This window comes from Nipponia nippon, unplaced genomic scaffold (assembly GCF_047370975.1).
Source record: "Nipponia nippon isolate SJK-2023a ecotype South Korea unplaced genomic scaffold, ASM4737097v1 scaffold_9, whole genome shotgun sequence".
Lineage (NCBI taxonomy): Eukaryota > Metazoa > Chordata > Aves > Pelecaniformes > Threskiornithidae > Nipponia > Nipponia nippon.
The window spans coordinates 48,324,968-48,342,403 of NW_028262413.1; the positions used below are offsets into that span (position 1 = coordinate 48,324,968).

The 17,436-nt window shown below is 55.0% G+C and overlaps 1 long non-coding RNA gene across 1 annotated transcript in view; it reads left to right on the forward strand.

The window, feature by feature from the left end:
• Positions 1–561: 561 nt before the first annotated feature.
• Positions 562–17,436, forward strand: part of LOC148050332 (uncharacterized) — a 32,384-nt gene continuing 15,509 nt past the window's right edge. The window contains exons 1-2 of the long non-coding RNA XR_015701595.1: positions 562–789; positions 934–1,047. This is a non-coding gene — a long non-coding RNA (uncharacterized LOC148050332). The remainder of the gene's footprint in view (positions 790–933; positions 1,048–17,436) is intronic.

Genomic DNA, 17,436 nt, shown 5'->3' on the forward strand with positions numbered 1-17,436 from the left:
CAGATGAGGGCTTGTGAGCAAAAAAATACTATGTGGCTGCAATTAGAGGGGAAAGAGATCTGCCCCCGGCGGGCTGGGGTGCTTCCCCAGATAAGGCCGGGGCTCCTGTGCACCCTTCCCAGGGTGATGCATTCAAAATGATGTTTGAATTTGGCAAAACTCCCTCATCTCATGCCCCGAAGCAGCATCCCGATGTTTGCAGTGGGGCTGCTGGGGCTGGGGAGGGAGTTTGTTCCTTGTAATGTCCAAATTTAGAGCCTTTGACGTGCAATCCCCCGGTCGCTGCCGACACACGTGCTCTGCATTTACCCTTCCTCCTCCTTCCGCTGCACGCGCGGAGCCTTCAACAGGTTGCTTTGTAAATTCCTCGGTACCTGAACGGCCACCTCCTCCGGCTGCAGAGCTTTCCGTTAGTCAAATAGTGAATCCTCCCTGCGAGTTTGTTTTCAAAATTGAAAAGATTTGGTAAAATAAGGGTTTTGCTGTTGTTCAAATAAGTGCTTCCCCACGGAACCGGTGACATTTGCTCTCGGACCACCAAAGGACTTGCTGTCTCCCGCACAGGGCGTCTTGGCTCCGGCAGGATGCTGCTCGCATTCCATCATGATGAGGTTTGGCATTTAAAAACGTCCACCCTCGGTTTTAAGAGTGTGTATCCAAAAAAATCCTCTTTTTTTTTGCCTGCAGAACCACAAACCACTGGGGCTCCTGCAGCGTGAGCGGCTGCAGCCCTCGGAGACCTCAGTGTTAGGCTGCAGAATGGGTTTATGGGGGCTTTTCCCAAGCCAGGTCTGGTGTTACCTCTAGGAAACGGGGACCAAGCTTTTTGTCTGTACAGCCCCAAGGTGCCAGGGTCCCTACCCTGCCCGGGGCTGCCGTCCCCCACAATAAACAATCGCTGAATTGTCTTTTCTCCTTCCTATTTTAATCCAGGAAAGCTTTGGACAATTTCAAGGCGCACCTTTCTCTTTGCCAAGGATCTCTTCAAAAGGAACAGAAATAGGGCAACTCAAGTGCACAATGCCGGCGGCAAGCCAAAGCATCCAGGTAAGAATATTTTGTGTGTTCGCTTTCATCTTGTCTGGCCAAACCACTTTAAACATCCCAAAGCCTGGAGGTAGAAGCACATGTGCTGTGCCTTTTCCATAGCTGGCCCTCCAAAATACCCGCGCAGTCCTTTAATAATGTAAAAAGCAGATGATGTATGAGAGCCTCGCAGGCTGTCCGCACTCCTATGTGTCACCGCTCAGGAGTTTAGTAAAAAAAATTGTATTAGCGGCGTGGAAGAAGAGCAATTTCCCTCGGAGCTCTGCAGTCTGGGCAGTGGCACCAAGGATGCTGCAGCCCTGAGTTTTGGGGATGCCTGGTGCTTGTTTGGCCAAGAGACCTGCTAGGAAGCTAGAAAGCAGTTCTGACCTCGCCAAATTACTCTGCTATCGTTAGCTTTTATTGTGCCGTGGCAGTGCAGGTACGGGGCATGAACACTGGTTGTTGTTATTCATTCATTACAGCAGCATGGAGGGACCCTGCTTGGGCTCCAGGCATCGCCGTGATGGGCAGGGAGGACCTGCAGTGCAAATTAAATGGAAATAAAATGAATCCACCCATGGCGATCACAAGCGGAGGTGTTTGGTTGGGGTCACCCAATGCAGGCGAGCTTTCGGTCAAGAGCGGGTGCCGTAGAGCAGCCTGCCTCCCAGGGAGTGAAGAGGGGTTTTCCGCGGCAGCCGGGTGTTCCTGCGTGTGCGGCTGCTCAAGCCGGGTGCGCTCTGTACAGGGGTCGGCGCGCTGCCAAGGGATGTGGGTTTCGGCTGTGCTTTCGTTGTGAGTCTCGGTGAATTATCCCTCTTTCTGGACTTTTAGCCATTCCTCATTCACTCCCTCTCCAAACTATGCTGCGGGCACCTCCTGCATCCTCCAGCCTGCGCCCGTTGCTGGAGGAGGAATGGCCAGACGGGCCCACAGCGGGTTTTCGGGGCACGGGGAGCTGTGGTGGGGCTGTGTTTGCCCCCTCTTGTGTGCTGGAAGGCCCCTGAGGAGGGTGGAGGCTGAAAGGCACATCAGTCCTGGAGCCTTTTTTTTAAGCGTTATCTCGCACCCGTAGCACCTCGACGGCGTGTAGTTGCTCGCACGGCGCTGGGGCCGCACGTGCATGGCCATACTCATGGTTTACTCAGGGCTCATAGCTCTGATGGAAGCCTGCGCTCAGCAGCTACCGAGTACCTGAGGATCTGTCGTAGGGGTTTCAAGGGAGGTTTCCATATCCAGCTCTCTTAAAGCCATAGATTGGCAGATTTGGATACCATGTCCTGCGATGATAACTTAAGATCATGGCTCATTTGTTTCTCAGCCTTCGAGTTACTTATTGTAGCCTGCAGGCTTGAAAAAGCTGCTGATTATCTGTCTGGTGCTGCGACCTGTGCTCTCTGCCTGCCTGCTGGAAGAGCGATCCTTTTCTTGGCGAGACATTTGTTTTATACTGTTGATATTCAGAATAAATAAGCTTGTGGTCTTGCAGCTTGGGGACGGTTGCTCTAAGGTCTGGTACCTGGCTAGCCTGGGAGCAGAGGGGGGGACACCTTCTTGTCGAGGACACAAGTGTAGGGGGAGAAGAAGTGCAGCAAGTAGAGGGGTGCGAGACGGCTCTCCGCCCGCCTTTCTGGGGAGCCACGGCCAAAGCGTTTGGTGGAGCGGGTGCTCCTTGCTTGGCAGGATTATTCTGCGGTTTATTCTGCTGAAGGATGCTGGCACGTCCACACGGCGCTGGGCTGGGGCGGCTGCGGTGCTGCTCCACCTCTGGCATTAACTGGGGTGCAGCACGTCCCAGTGACCCCAGTGCACCCCAGTACCGGTGTCCCCAAAATCCCAGTCAACAGGCACAGAGGGAGCGGAGGGGATAGCTGATGCCTGTGGGTTAACTGGTGAATAACGCAGGCGGGGTAAGGTGCTGAGCTCGGGTTTGTGGCTGGAGGACCGTTGGCGGAGCGTGCGGAGCGAGCACGAGTGAGCACGGAGCAAGCTGCAGGGCTGTGGGAGGGTTTGGCTGCTTGCGGGCTCCTGGTCCTCCCTCCCTGGGAAAGCCGGTGTGCCCTCGCCTCCGGGAGAGAGATGATGTTTTATTCACTGACCAAGAGCCGGTTGGACTCTGAACTGTAGTGGTATTTAATTAAGAAGTGCTAAGTTTTCCACTCCAGCCCTTGTTTGCCATCTGGTATAACAGGGAGAGAGTGGTTTTTTTCACTGTTTACTATTCTCCTTGTTGCTACCAGCCCAGACCTGGACCCGGGGAGCCTTCAGTGTCAGCATCCAAGTGTGTGCTTTTATGCACAGTATATGCAAATGCTAGGTAATTTATTTTATAAAACTATTTTTATTGCAGTTCCCAGGGCTCCTAGCACCAGCTGCGATGAGAATCACTTGGATGTTAAAGTGCTGTTGACAAAATTGTTCCCAGCGGCACGTATGCGCAGATGCACGCCTCCCTTCCTGCCGAAATTCAAGGTATTGGAAGGATGAAGGCATCGATGCAGCCGAGCCCTCCGGAGACGCGCAGGGGTCGTTTGGGGACAGAAAGCCTTTAACGAGCGCCCGCCTCCGCACAGGGTCTGTGGGAGACGTGCTCAGACTGCAGGAGCCAGCACCGTGGCTCGCTGGCTGCTTCGGCCGCTTCGGCAGCGTGGCATGGGATGGGGCAACGCCGGGCTCGTAGGATGGGGAGGATGCGGCTGGACCTAGGGAACAGCTAAACCCAGTCTTGGGGGAGAAAGGCTGATGTAGGAAGAGCTTTCCTTTTAATTTATTCCTCTGGAGTGCTGCTTACCTGCAGGGTGTCTCACAAGCGCGGCTCGTCCCAGCTGTTCGGGCCAGGAGGGATGGTGAGCATCCGAGCACCCGCAGCCCCCCGAGCGGTGGGTGGGCTGGCTGGGCAGGAGCACAGAGGACAGCGCAGGGAGAGGGGCTGGCGTCCGGAGGGGATTTGGCTCATCTGCAGAAGGGAACCTGGCAGGAAAAGGGCTGGGGAGGCTGTTTCAAAAGAGACGGCTGCTGGCATTGGTGTTCGGAGGTTTGGCCCAACCCTTTGCAGAGAGATGGGCCATTAGCCTTTTCTGAGCCTTGGAGAAATGGCAGGAGGAGGTGGTGTGCTGCCAGCTGGCACCCGGAGGACCTGACCACCAAAGCCCTCAGGAAGGGGAAGTGCTGGGGTGGGACATCAGCAGTGGCTCCAGGATGGCTCCAAGGATGCAGATGGAGATGTGGGAGCGGACAAGGGCTTGCTGGGATGGAAGGGTGCATGACTGCAGGGTCTAAAATGCAGGTGGTCCTGTGTGTCTGGAGATGCCCCTTCTGGCAGCGTGGGGCTGCCTGCCCCCAGCCCTGCCTGCCCCCAGCCCTGCCTGCTCCGGCAGCAGCGCCCTCCGCCATCCTGCAGCTCTGCAGCAGCTCGGGGTGGCCGGTGGCACGGCTCTCCCCATCCCGCCACGGCTGCTCTGTGGATCAGGGGTGGGAATGTGGTGACAGCTGAGTTCGGGGAGGAGGAGTTAACAATCAAGGAAAATAGGAGATAAATAGCAAAAGAATGCTTCAGCCCATTCATCCTGGAGCCTTACTAAATGTACCATGAATGATTCCTTACAAAATTGAGCTGTATGTACACTTGCTTGATGGCACTGCAGTGAATTGCTTCTTTAGTAAATCTGTCATGTATGCGTAGACTTTATGGCTTTTTTTTAATGTAAGAACTGTGCATCTCTTCAGGTTGGATCTCTCTTGCCAGGAGCCAAATTAGATTCCAGTGCGTGGTCCTGAGTCCCTGGTGTTCGTGCTGGGGGCTGGGGCAGGGCTGCCTCCGCTCCTGGGATGTCTCTGCGCTTGCCTCGGATGCCGTGATTTTGCCAGGTCCGCTGTGGTTATTCTGTCACCCTTCGCCCCAGCACCGTCGCAGTGCCGGCGTTACCAGCCGCAGGAGCCGAGGCGGCTGGCAGGGATGCGATCGCTGCAGCAGCAGGACCCCAGGAGTGCCCGTGGCAATGTGGCTGTGCTGTCTCTGGTCCTGCACCCAACCAGGCATCTCTGCGGGACCGCGGACCGGTCACAGAGTGTGCACGAGTGCCCTGGAGTCCTGGCACAGCTGTGGGCATCCAACGTGTGTGCAATGCATGCACCCAACACGTGCACCCAACATGTGCATGCAATGCGTGTGTCCTACACCTGCGTCCAGCGCGGGGTCCAACACGTGCATCCCCACGGAGCCCCCGGCGTGCCCCCGGCCAGGGGCTCTGCAGCGAAGCTGCGCAGCCGTTTCCACATCCTCATCCGCGGGCAGCGGGGCCACTGCACGCGTGCCCCTTGCAAACTGCACCCACAACCTTTCCATGCCCTGATTTCCTCCTTTCCTCAGGAGGAAGATTTCTTATTTCTTCTCGCAGGGTCACCGAGAGGGTAAATGCATTAGCGCGGCTCCCGGAAGGATGGTGCTGTTAAAACAGAAAGTCTTACTGCTATTTGTACGCTGGATTTTGCTTGAAGGGCTGCTAGCAGCCAGCCATTGGCTGTGTATTTACACGCTCTGCTCCCAGTCCGTGGGACAGGACAGATATATTTTCTAAGATACTTTCTTTTCCATAAAAAATATTTGATTGCGGTATTGACAGAACCGCTGATGTAAAAGGGCAAGGAAATATTTCCAAATGGTTTATCTGGCAGCTGTAAATTTCATCTCATGTTGCTTATTGACCTCTAATTGTTTCCAGTAGTAGCGGGAGACAGGAAGATCAATAGGGCCGGGGAGATAGTTAATATCCTCCCGGTGCACTTAACTGTAGTTAGAAAATACTGGAATATATCTTCCTGTGATTTCTAGCAGGTTTGTAATTGCAATGTTGGGCTTCTCCGTGCGCTGGGTTCTGTATAAAGCATTAATGTCCCTGCTCGCCCCTGCTCCTCGCCCAGTCTCTGAGCAGCCTCGTGGTTCTCCTGCTGCCCTTCCCTGGACAGAGGCGCTTTAGAAATTCGGGAGACCCTCAGCTAGGGGAAAGATGCAAATCACCCTCTTCTCCCAAAGAGCCTGACCACCTCCTTTGCTCCGTGACGGTGGGGGTTGTGCTGTGTTTGCTGAGCAATGAGGACATGGTGTGCCACCAGCTGCAAAACAAACAGTCATTCTGCATATATTTCCAATAGCTCACTCGCGTCGGCTGCCAAGAGCTTTCCAAGGTCTCCGGAGCCTCATTGCTTCTCTCCGTTTCTCCTCACGCTAACCCAACCAAACCACCTTTCCCCAGGCCCAGTAAGCTCAGCGGCCTTTCCCTCCGCCGTACGGCGCTACAAGTTTCCTATGCTATAGACAGAGGATTTTTTGCAATTTTCAACTTATGACTTTTACTGCTGCGATTCACGGAATGGTTTCCCATCGCTCTTCCGCAGCCATGCAGGGGGGGTCCCCGTGCCGTCCCCAGCTCTGCCGGCTCTCGCACCGGCTCCTACCACCTTTCCCCGGGGCTCCTTGGGCTTCTCCCTCCGCGCTTGCTCAGGGTCAGCGGCTCGCTTTGCATCCCGGCCACCGTATGCAGTGAAGGGCACATTTACAATGCGAACGTAAGGCTTGCTCAGGAAAATAGGGTGCACCCCACCCGCCCCTGCATTTGCAGGGTGCTCCTAGCTGGGATCCCCCCTCCACTGCTTCCAATTAGAGCCAAACAAAACCGAGGAATTTTTAGCAGTCCTTTAATCATTTCTGTTACTCCACAGCAGATATGTTTGGATTTGGGTGGTAGCTTGGCACGGCCCAAACTGAACTCTTCTGTTGCATTGGCGGGCAGGGGATGTGAGCGGTTTGGGTTGCTTTTCAAAGGGAAGGAGGCGGCGGCAGAGGCGTTCGGTAGCTCCAGGGCTCCGGGGCAGCTGGCAGGAGGCAGCTCGTGCGAAGGGCACTTGGGAATCATCCTTGCACCAAGTTCACCCAGATCCTGTGGTCTGCAATAGCCAAAGGGGAGTCTGGGTTTATAATCCCTTTCCAAATCCTCGAAGTAGCCAGTCCCCAGTGGGAGCGGGGTGTCCTCCCCCCGCAGCTTCTCCAAATCCCACGGAGTGTAAGGTTGAGAGGTGACAGCACCAAAATGCTCCCCTTACCCTCGAAGGCCCCCTGCCCGCCCACTCCTCCACCAGCCCCTCCTGGGAAGGGTAAGAGATAAACCCGTGTTTCATGCTGAGCTGATGGAAATGCTTCTTTTGATCTTGCGTGGTGGTGGAGTTGGTCCATCTAGCATGGGACCAGCGTCGAGCCAAGAGCTGTGCTTCAAACACGACAAGTGTCTCTAAGAAATCACCTCTCCTCCAGCTTTCTCGAAGGATTTTTAAAAGTGCGTAAGGATTTCTGTAGCTGGAGCTCAGCAGGAAAGAAGGGGCTGAGAAAACTCAAGCAAAAAGGGAAGGCGAGGAGAGGCGAAGCGCGGTTGAGTGCTGATGGCTGCACCGAGATGCGGGAGAGGATCCAGGCATGAGGAGCGTGGGGTGCACGGAGGGAGGTGTCGAGAAGGGCCCTGGCGTGACAGGGAGGGAGGGGACAGCTGGCTCTTCGGGATGGAGATGGATTCTGCGGAGGGAGGCAGATAGCCCAGGGCACCTTCACCCCTGTGAAGGATGGGGATACTTCGGGTGACCCCACAGCCTGCCTTGGGGTGGGGAGCGGGTGGCCATCAGCCGGCCAGTCCCCTCCCCGGGCCACCTGCAGGGCCACCAGCGGTCCCCCGGCCTGCGGAGGGGCCGCACGGGGATGCCCTTCTCCAGGGGAGCAGCAATGCCCCTGACTCAGGTCCAGACCCACGGCAGTGGCGGGGCTGCAGGTGACGGTGATGGTGACGGGGTTATTGTCTGCCCAGTGAAACACAAACAACTCCCCGGCTCTGCCTGTCATCATGAATCACGGCAGAGCAGTAATCTTTCATTAGAGCATTCAGCACTAATTGCTGGCAAAATGCCACGTGCCTATTTTCTCATTTTAACAAAACATTTATGCATGAAAGATTTAATGCCAGGTATCAAGCATATCATTGTAAATTTACCACTAATTAAGCCTAATTAAAATAATTAAATGGCTGTGGAGCCACAATGTGAATTAAAATCACATTTCCTCTTGTGTGCGCGCCACTCTTCTCGCTGCCCTTACTTCGAATTTAAGATACAAATATTTTCCCATTCAGATTCGTGCGAAGTGTCTGTGTGGCAGAGGGGATTTAATCATTAAGATAATGCTGTGATTCGATGGTAAGTTTTTCAATTTCAGGACCTCTTGAGATTTTTCTTTATCTGGATGAAGTATGGACAATTTGACAAATCTGTTCCTCCAAGCAGTCGCTTGCTTTTGCATATTCATTACTCATTGGATTTTTAATCAAAGTCGCTGATGGACCCTTTGCACCACAAATAACTCGGTCATGAATAATTGATGGTGTTTAGCTGCGGGTTGGGGGGTGCGGGGGGCTGCTGCGCCTGGCCCGCTGCACGCACCACATGGCGCTGCAGATGTTCGGGGTTCACATGTGCACAGCTCATCAAACCCAGAACCGAGCCGGACCCCTGGGCGGGCGCCGTCCCTCGGCACGCCATCTGCTTCCCACCCCGCGCGAGGTGAAAACAAACCTCGGTGAATTGTGGGAGCCGGGCTTGTTTTTCCTGCTGCTGGTGCACGAGGCGCTCTGCCTCTGGTTTTTCCTTTTTTCCTTTTGCTGGAGAGGCTCTAGCTGGAGTTTCTGCCCTGTTTGCACAGCCGTGGGTGTCCAGGGGCTGGGGAGCTCCAGGGGACGCTCTGGCTGGGGGCTCCAGCTGCACCATCCTCTGCCCAGACTGGGGTTTCTCGGAAAAACACGCGTCCCGCTGCCAGGACTGCTTTCCCCCAGCCTTTGCAGATGCCTTCCCACGCCTCCCACCCACGATGGGTGCTGGGGACCCCCGAGGCTTGCGGGAAGCCTCCCACTGCCGAGTTGTGCCTGGCAGGGACCAGCCCCCTCTGCCCCAGCGTGCCCATTGGCAAGCACCCCAGCTCCTCCGGCATCACTGCCCGAGCCGGTTCCCCGCGCAGCATGGGGTGCCTGTCCCACACGTGCCCCCCGCTTGCCCCTGGCCGGGGGAGCCTTTCCCCCACCCCAGAAAACCGGTGGTTATAAGATTAGGGGGTGTTATTGTTTCTCAGCCCTGGCGGTTAGCTGTCCTGGCCGCAGCACTGCAGGAGATGCGGAGCAAGACGCACGCTACGAGTTAATCGAGGAGCTGGAAGAATTGCTCTCTTATCACCGAAACAATTAAATGTGAAATAGTTGTGATTTTGAGCTAAAAGGACATGAGAAGGGGAATCATCATGGAGCAGCCGACCAAGGACATCCCTGGCAGCCCCAAATTGCTGCTGACTCAGGAAGGCTCCAGGCGCACGCTCATCCCACACGGCTCCCGGAGCAGAGGAGGGAACGGTGGATGGGGACCTCCGCAAAAGACCTGGAGCACCGGGAAAGGGCCCCTCCGGCCGCCCCAGGAGGCAGAGGAGAGCCTTCCTCCCTGGGTGATCCCCGGCCTCTCTGGAGGCTGGATTAGACCCTCTGCATTCGAGGTCTGCTGATCCTCGGGGGTCCACGGGGAAATGAGAAACCGCTCAAGACGGGAAATCTCTGCGTCAAAGGGGTTTGGTTTCTCCTAGAATCATTATGAATTTTGGAGGCCTGATGAAACAGCTGGCAATCTGCTCCCAGTAATGCACTGGGTTACAAGGGGGGTTATAAGGAACCCCCAAAAACAACCCTGTTTGCCCTGTAAAAGCATTTTCATTATCATGGTGTCTGTCTGGGTGCACTTCTTGGTGCTGCTGCACTGATTTGTGCGGTTGTACGGCGCTGGCCCAGTCCTTCACCGAATGGCAGGGATGTCGGCTACCGGGTGAAGTGAGCTGGAGCTTGGATCTGTGGGGACAAGACCCTCGCACCCCTCGGAGCATCGCCCAGCTGCTGCCCCATCCCACCTTGCCCGGCCCCGCGGGTGCGTGTCTCCGATTTCTGCCCTTTTTGGGGAGTCCGGGAGCAGCAGGTGCTACCACTGCTTGCTGAGGCTTTGCTACTAGAAACCCTCTTCGCTTTCTTGGTGCCATCAGAGGGGACAGACCCGAGAAGGGCCTTCTGCTGGGAAAAGACATAGCAAACAAGTGGGCATGGACCCCCGGGGCTCGGTGTTTTCCCAGGGATGGTCAGAGTCTCCGGGGAGCCTCAGGGGTGTGCTTGGGGGGAGCTTCTGGACCTGACTCAGCACAGGAGGCTGCAAAGCTGTTCCTTCTGCTCCTAAAATCTCTGAATCTAACTGGGATAGAGTCGTGCCAAGTCTCATGTCGGTGTGCGTCTGATGGAGACAGAGGAGGTCCTGAATTTCTGCACCTTGCTGCTGCAGAAGTGGTGGCTCTCCTTCAGTTCGAGGATGCTGAGCTTGGAGACTCGCCCTCTTCCCAAACCCCATCCTCGTCTGCGATGCAATTAACAGGCGGTGGCAGCCCTGACAAACCTTGCCGGCGACGCACAGCTTGTCGGCCGCTGAAGGGGACGCAGGCACAGCCGCCCTGCTGTCGCTCTCCCAAAGGCATTTGTCAGCCGGTGTCAACGTGACACGTGGGTGCACAATCTGTCCTGGCTCAGGTCTCGGCGGCGGTGCAGGAGGAGGAGTGTGGTCCCCGGGGGGTGTCACGGACCTGCCACCAGCAGCCTCTGTGCATCTGCTTGGATGCAGCTTGGGTACCAACGAGCCTCTGATGTTTGTTTTGGGAAGCATCACTTGACCGTGCCAGCAAGGCTTGGCAGGTCCTGGAGCTCCGGCCGCTGGAGTCAGCAATGTATGGGATGGCCACAGTTGCCTTTCGGAGCCAAGGTACATCCCTAGCCCCATCGCGCTCGAACGACCTGATCCATGGCCTGAGAAGCCCAGAGGCTATAAAACACCGCTGGTGTGGGTGGGTGCGTGCCGCATGGGTTGCCGGTGTGCGAGGAGAGCTTCATCCACCATCCCTTCTCTTCCCTCAAGGAGCAGGACAGGGCCCTGCATTTCGCAGCGGTACTGGGCTCTTGTCTTTTTGTTTTTGCAAGAGGGGTTTGATATTTGTTATCCCGTGGTGCTTATTCAAACAGGCAGCCTGGCACCAGGATCTGACAAGGAGGTTGACAGCGTAAAAGGAAAGGGAGAAGGAGGGAGGCTGGCCGGGGCGGCGATGCATTATTTACTGCTGCTCTCACATGTGTGGTCTCAGCCAGGTCTCCGATGTGGCATAATGGATTGCAAAGCCCCTTTGTGTGCTCGGTGTGGCCGCCACTATATTTTAGACTTGAGTCATTCAAGTAGACCCTGGGCAATGCTCTCCGCAGGCTGATTAACCTTTTATGTCCCAGGAGCCGACTCATTTTCCCTCGCAGCGTGGTGTCCCTCGCCCTGCACCCTCAGCCCGCCCTGGCTGCCGGGTTTTGCCGACTGGCCGGGGAAGGGGCCGGGCGCAAGGGGTTTGGTGACCCAGCGCTGGGTTCCCTGCAGCGGAGGAGCAGCAGATTGGCCTTATCGCTGCACCCTCTAATCCCAAATAAACTCCCCTAAGCTCCTCGGCAGTGCTGCCTGCTGCAGGCAGGGGCACGGCGGTGGCGGTGGGACCAAGCGTGGGGCAGGCAGGCACTGGAAGCCGATCTGGACAGACACAATATCCCGCTCCAGCAGGACTGAGATCCCCCAGGCTACAGCATGGGAGGTTGGTCTTAAATTGGAAAGAAGAGCCACACATTTAACCCTCCTCCTGCCTCGGGCTGCAGAGAAAAAGCGAGCCGGGGTTGAGGGACTGCATGTGCACCCCAAACGTGGGTGACCCCCCATTCAGCCTGGGAGCTTGCCTGTGCCCCCTGAGCCTGCGGTAACACACAGCTGCAAAGTGCTGCCCGTTTCTCTCCTTCATCTCGGCGGTTTGCAAGATGAGGTTGTATTTCTCTTTTTATAACCCAGGGAAGAAGTAGTTGGGTTTTAGAAAAAAAGAAAAAAAAAGGTGTTGGCTTTCTGCAGAGAGCTGCCTGTAATTGTGTCTGTGAAGGTAGATGCTCTGCAAGCCGACAGGGAAAAAGCCCCTCTAGGTCCATAAATAATTCAGCTGCTCTGACACAGACTGCAAGCATGTCGGAGGAGTTCCTCCGCTGCAGATGAATCTATTGATCCTTGTTTGGTTTGAATCCTGGAGACGGGGCCTCCTCCACAGGCTCTGCCATCGCCTTCCCGCAGAAGCAGAGGAGCATCTCAGCATCCTCCGCCTCCCAGCGATGGAGGTTTCACAGCGGCTTTGGGCCACCGTCCCGAGAAGCGCCCGGTGCCGCCCACCGCTACAGGGCACGCTGCTGAAGTCCTTTATCACCTCTCCTCTTAACTATAGGATGAATAATTAACTCTTCTGGCTAATCACTCTGGAGTTTTGCACACTGAAAGGGAGCACTTCTGCTCCCTATTAAAAGCAAAACGTTATGGCGTTATCCCCTCGGCTCGATGGGACAAGCGGTGCACGGAGCGCGTGCCTTCCCGGTGGCTGCGGCATGCTCCTGCCACGACAGCATCCTCCCGCTACCGCAGCGTCCTCCCGGCGCCGGAGCCGTCCGTGCCAGGCAAATATTGCACTGTAGAGCCCTGAGAGGAGGGAGAGCTCCTGCAGCCACAGGCAGCTCGTTTTCTTGCTGCGGCCCGATCCGCAGCGTGGCAGCGTCCCGTAGCGGGGCGAAGAGCGGCCCCGCTGCACCCGCAGCTGCACGGCGCAGCAGGGTACCTGCAGAGAAATCGCTTGTGAGCCCCCAGAGGGTCTCGCCAGCCATGCTCCCCAGGTGCTATTTGAAAATAGTTTCAGTTTGGGCTTTAAATGCAAAAAGGGAGGAAGATGAAAATCACCTTTTTGTTGTTTCCTGAAGCACGCTGGCTTCTGAGCTGCACAATTCGCCGCGAGGGTCCGGTTTCCCAGTTGTTTGCTAGGCATCGCATCCTTCCCCAAGCGATAAAACTACCAGGAGCCCTTGTACAGACACAGGCGTGTTATTATAAAGGTATTCCAAGATACCTCTTCTGGCACAGTTATCCTCCCCCTTGTTGAATGCACTGAAAAGATTCAAATGCTTCAAATGGATTAAGCATTTGGTTTTACTTGGATTAATTTTTTTTCCATGAATATAAACCATTTTGCATTTCAAAATCCTTCAGCAAACAGAGCAGTTTGTCTTTGTGTTTGCTAATTTAAAAACAAATATTTGCCTGCCAAGCAAATATAGTCTCTTAGGATGTGCTATTAATAGGATAATTAGGCAGCCGGTAATGAAAAGGATTGCTGGTAATTATGGCAAGATTTGTTTTGGCATTTGAAGGCAGAAAGGGAGGCTGAAGTGCTAAAATCTACCTTAGAGTTAATTAGTGCTATTAGAATACACCTGAAAAAATAGGCCAACTAATGAACACTTCAGTTTATTTTTAAAGAGGCCGTGCGAGCATTTTTTCCATGAGATATTTAGAAAGAAAACAAACCCCTCTTTCTTCCAGGTTTTCGCAAAGCGTTTCAGGTGGGATGCAGCATCCCTCCCCGGCGGGACGGGATGGCTGGGACAGCCCCGGAGCAGCGCGGCTCAAACCCCGGCGACTCGGGGGTCCCTTCCCGGCCCCGGCAAGGCTTTGGGGTGCAGGTGGGGGATGTTTTGGCAGCGGGTGGTTGCTCCGGCATCGCGTTGGGGAGTTTGGATGGGGTCAAGGTGAAGGGGCCGTTTATTTTCCAGCTGCAGAGCAGAAACCTTTCCGTTATATAAAGCCTCCCCTCGCTCACAGCTGAACTGTATGTGCATTTGTTGGTATACAAAAAAATGTGGTGGCTGGCCCTGAAATGATTAATTAGAAAATTACATTTATATAACCCTCTAATCTGTATTTGTGTGTTGCCAAGGGCAGAGGCAGAGGTAGGGGAATTACATCCAGATTAGCTGTGAGCCAAAGGAAGCCCAGATCTGAGATTATTTTGAGGGCAGAAATTGTAAAATTGTACCAATTCGGGGAAGAAGAGCCAAAATTAGGGGTTTTTCCTTAATTCTCCCCTCCCACAATTAAAAAAAAAGAGAGAAAATGAATGGAGCGAGGTGGTGCCTTTCAGGGGTTACTGGGTAACGGCCCCACAGCCGGCTCTGTAAAGCAAGAGGTGAGATTATAGAAAAAGCTTATTTCCAGCTGAACATGGCCTTCAGTTTCCCAAACAAAATTGCTTTTATTCTTCTCAACATGTGTTCAAAAAGATTAAAGAGCTGTAAGCTTGCACAGCTTAATAAGAGTATGCATTAGAAGAGTGGCTTGGAACAGCAGCGCAGAACAAGTCCACCCCAGGTTGGGGAGGATTTGAAATCCTGTTTATTGAATTATAAAGAACCTTAAAGGATAAAGGATATTGAAGTAGGGATTTTAATACTTTGTGGTATTTGGGGGAGTTATTCGATCACAACAAATCATTTAAAAAGTATTTTGTTGGGGGTTTTTTTTTTTGGTATGCGAGCGGAGTGCGAGGGAGCAGGACTGATGATGAAGAGTTAATTGAAAAATAGGATGCGGCTCCGATTGCTGGATCGATTTGGAATCCGATCGCTATAAAGAATACGTTTTCTCTGTAATGATATGGACAAATTAAAGATGAAGCCTAAAGGCTTTGGTAGATGCTCTATTAACTGAAAAAGTCGAGCGGCAGCAGAGCCCGGCGTGGGTTTCCTGCTAGGAGGAAATTTTGGGTTGAGTTAATTCTGGAAGGCAGACGTAGCCGAACGCATGTTTTTAGTGTGTCAATCAGGATGGTATTTAAGTTCCTAATAAGATCTGGGGATAGGCAAATCGCCTGAAAGCAAAGAAGTGACTCAAAGCCCTAAAATTTCACTCCAGCTCCGGGGAGGTCGGAGGTTGACCCCGCGCTGCCGGAGCGGGGCTGGGGCTTCGCCTCCCTTCCTCGCATCCTCTCCTCCTCCGCGGTGCTGCGCGCTGGCAGGAGCGGGATTAACCACGGAGTTCAAGGTTTGCTGGATGGGTGGATTTGCGGTTTCTAAGCAGCCCCGTTGTCTGTGATAACTTATGCTGTTCTGCTCCGTAAGAGGATTGGGCAGATTAAATGAAATCATGAGACATGCTATGCAAATTACATCCCAAATCTGATTTTCTGTCGGGGATTAGGGTTAAAATATTGGGAACTGTAAACTTTTTCCTTGTCTGGTCTAGAGGGTGCACTTTCCAAATGAGCCGGCGAGTGTCAGCTCAAGAGCCCCAGCTGGTTCCGCGGTGTTTTCAAGCCCGATGTTTGACAATAATAAAAATAAAATACCCCTCTGCTGCCTTATACAGAGCCTGGCAGCTCTTGCACCATCTCCCATGTCCCACCGATGGGATAGTCTTCCTGCGGTGTCCCGGGATCAGACCACAGCCTGCACCGGGATGTCTTTGCACGCCTGCTTCCACCCAGCATCGGGCGAGCAGCGGGTCTCGGCTCCCGGTATCTCTGGCCACCGGATCTACCGGTGCCCATGCTGGTAGCAGATCACTGCTCCTGCCAACCTCCTCCCCACACCCGGGCTGCTGCGGGCACGGGCGGAGATGTAAATCTCTTAAATTTCCCCAGTGCTGTGCCCAGGGATCTGCTGGAGTTGCACATCGGGTTACTTTACGTCTTTCTCATCTCTTTTGTTCCCTAGCCGGGCAATGAGTGATGGCTTGGAGGAGGGAAGGCACCAGCCGTCCCTGCAGCTCCCGTTTGCAATCCCTGCCGAATGGCTCTGGTTTTCAGGTGCTCCCTGTTCTTTACGTGACGCTTGGGCAGGGGCCAGCGCAACGGGCTGGGGCAGAGCCCAGCGTGGCGGCTCCGGCCGGGGAGCGGCTCCCCGCATTGTGCGTGCTCGGCCCCGAGAGGTGTTCCTGCCACGCACCCAAAAGCTGGGTGGAAAAGAGCAAATAGAAATGAAAGCGGCTTTGGTATGACCTTGAACCATTGTGGGGCAGCCCGGCAGTCCCTACGGGGACCTGCCAGGTCAGGCACAATGCCGGCAGGTACGGGAAGAACAGGCAGAGCAGGAGAGAGCTGCCACCACATTTCTGAGGAAAGAAATAAATAATGATAAATCTGAATCTTTCCATGGCTCAGAGGAATTGGCACAGGCAAATAGGTTTTGGCTGGTTATGACTCTCCATAGGGTTTGGCAGCCAGACACGACAGTGCTGTGGTGTATACTGGGAGTGAGTCTATACAGCTTCCCTATAGCACCGTGCTGTATATACGGTGCAGCGGCACCGGCACGTGTGCAGGGGTCCACGGAGCAGCCCTGGGACATCCAAAGTGCTGTTATCCGAGCTGAAAGAGATGGTTGCCCGCTTTCCTCAGGCAAGGCATGTTGAGTGCTGTGCCCCCGAATTTCAGCCCTGGGCCGTAGGAGAGGGGGAGCCGGGACAGGGTCCCCCCGTCCCCCCAGATGCCCTGTCCTGCCACTCGCCCCTTTCTGCGCCTCCGCTCAGGCTGAGCCTGTGCCTGGGAACAACTCAGATCTCTGACTGACCATTAACCCCTTTAGATGTCCTCGTGTTCATTAGCCTTCATTATTTTTTTGTTTTCTTTTTAAAAACCCTGGATTGCAGCTCGTGAACGGCCCGTCCCGCTGGCCCCTTGCCACTTGGAGAACGGCTCCGTTTCTGCAGCGGCCGTTGGGGCTGTAAAGCAAAGCCCTGCCCATTAAAGCTCAAAACCACTCAGGGAGATCCGCACAGGTCTGGGGCTCGTGCGGTTTTCCGTGGGGTTTGTCAAGATGTCGTTAGAGCTGCTGGGGGCCGAGTCCCTCTGGAGCTACCCCGTTACGTTGCAACGCAGCCAAACACTTGATTGTGCTTAATTTTAGAGGTTTGCTGGGCTCGTGCCTGGCCTCTCGCAGAGCCCGTGTGCGCGCCTCCTGTGCGGCAGGGGTTTCTGAGAGCAAAGCCGGGCTTTGCCATGGGGAGAGCCCGGTGCCAGTGTCACAGGACGACCGGTGTGCAGGAGGCAGGACCCTTCCCCCTGGGAAGCCACTCTCCGCAGGGACCACGCAGTCATGCTCTGGGAAAGGATGGGGATGGTCCCAGCGGCAGCAGGTCCCTGTCCCCATGCCCTGGGGCACCGGGCTCCCCACGGCCCCGCTCCCCGGCCAGCTCAGGGATGAGATGCTGCCTGGGCGCCGGGAAGCTGCTTTTCGGTGCGTGTGCCGGGAAGGGACCACCACCAGGTCTCTCCTCCTGCATCCTGGGTTTAGGAGCTCTTTTAGGAGCCTGGAGAGCTCGCAGCACCCCCAAATGCTTCCCTGCCCACTCCCCCAGACCCCCCACTGCTACCCACGTCCCCCAGGGAGCAGCGCAGACGCTTGGCAGAGCTGCAGCCCC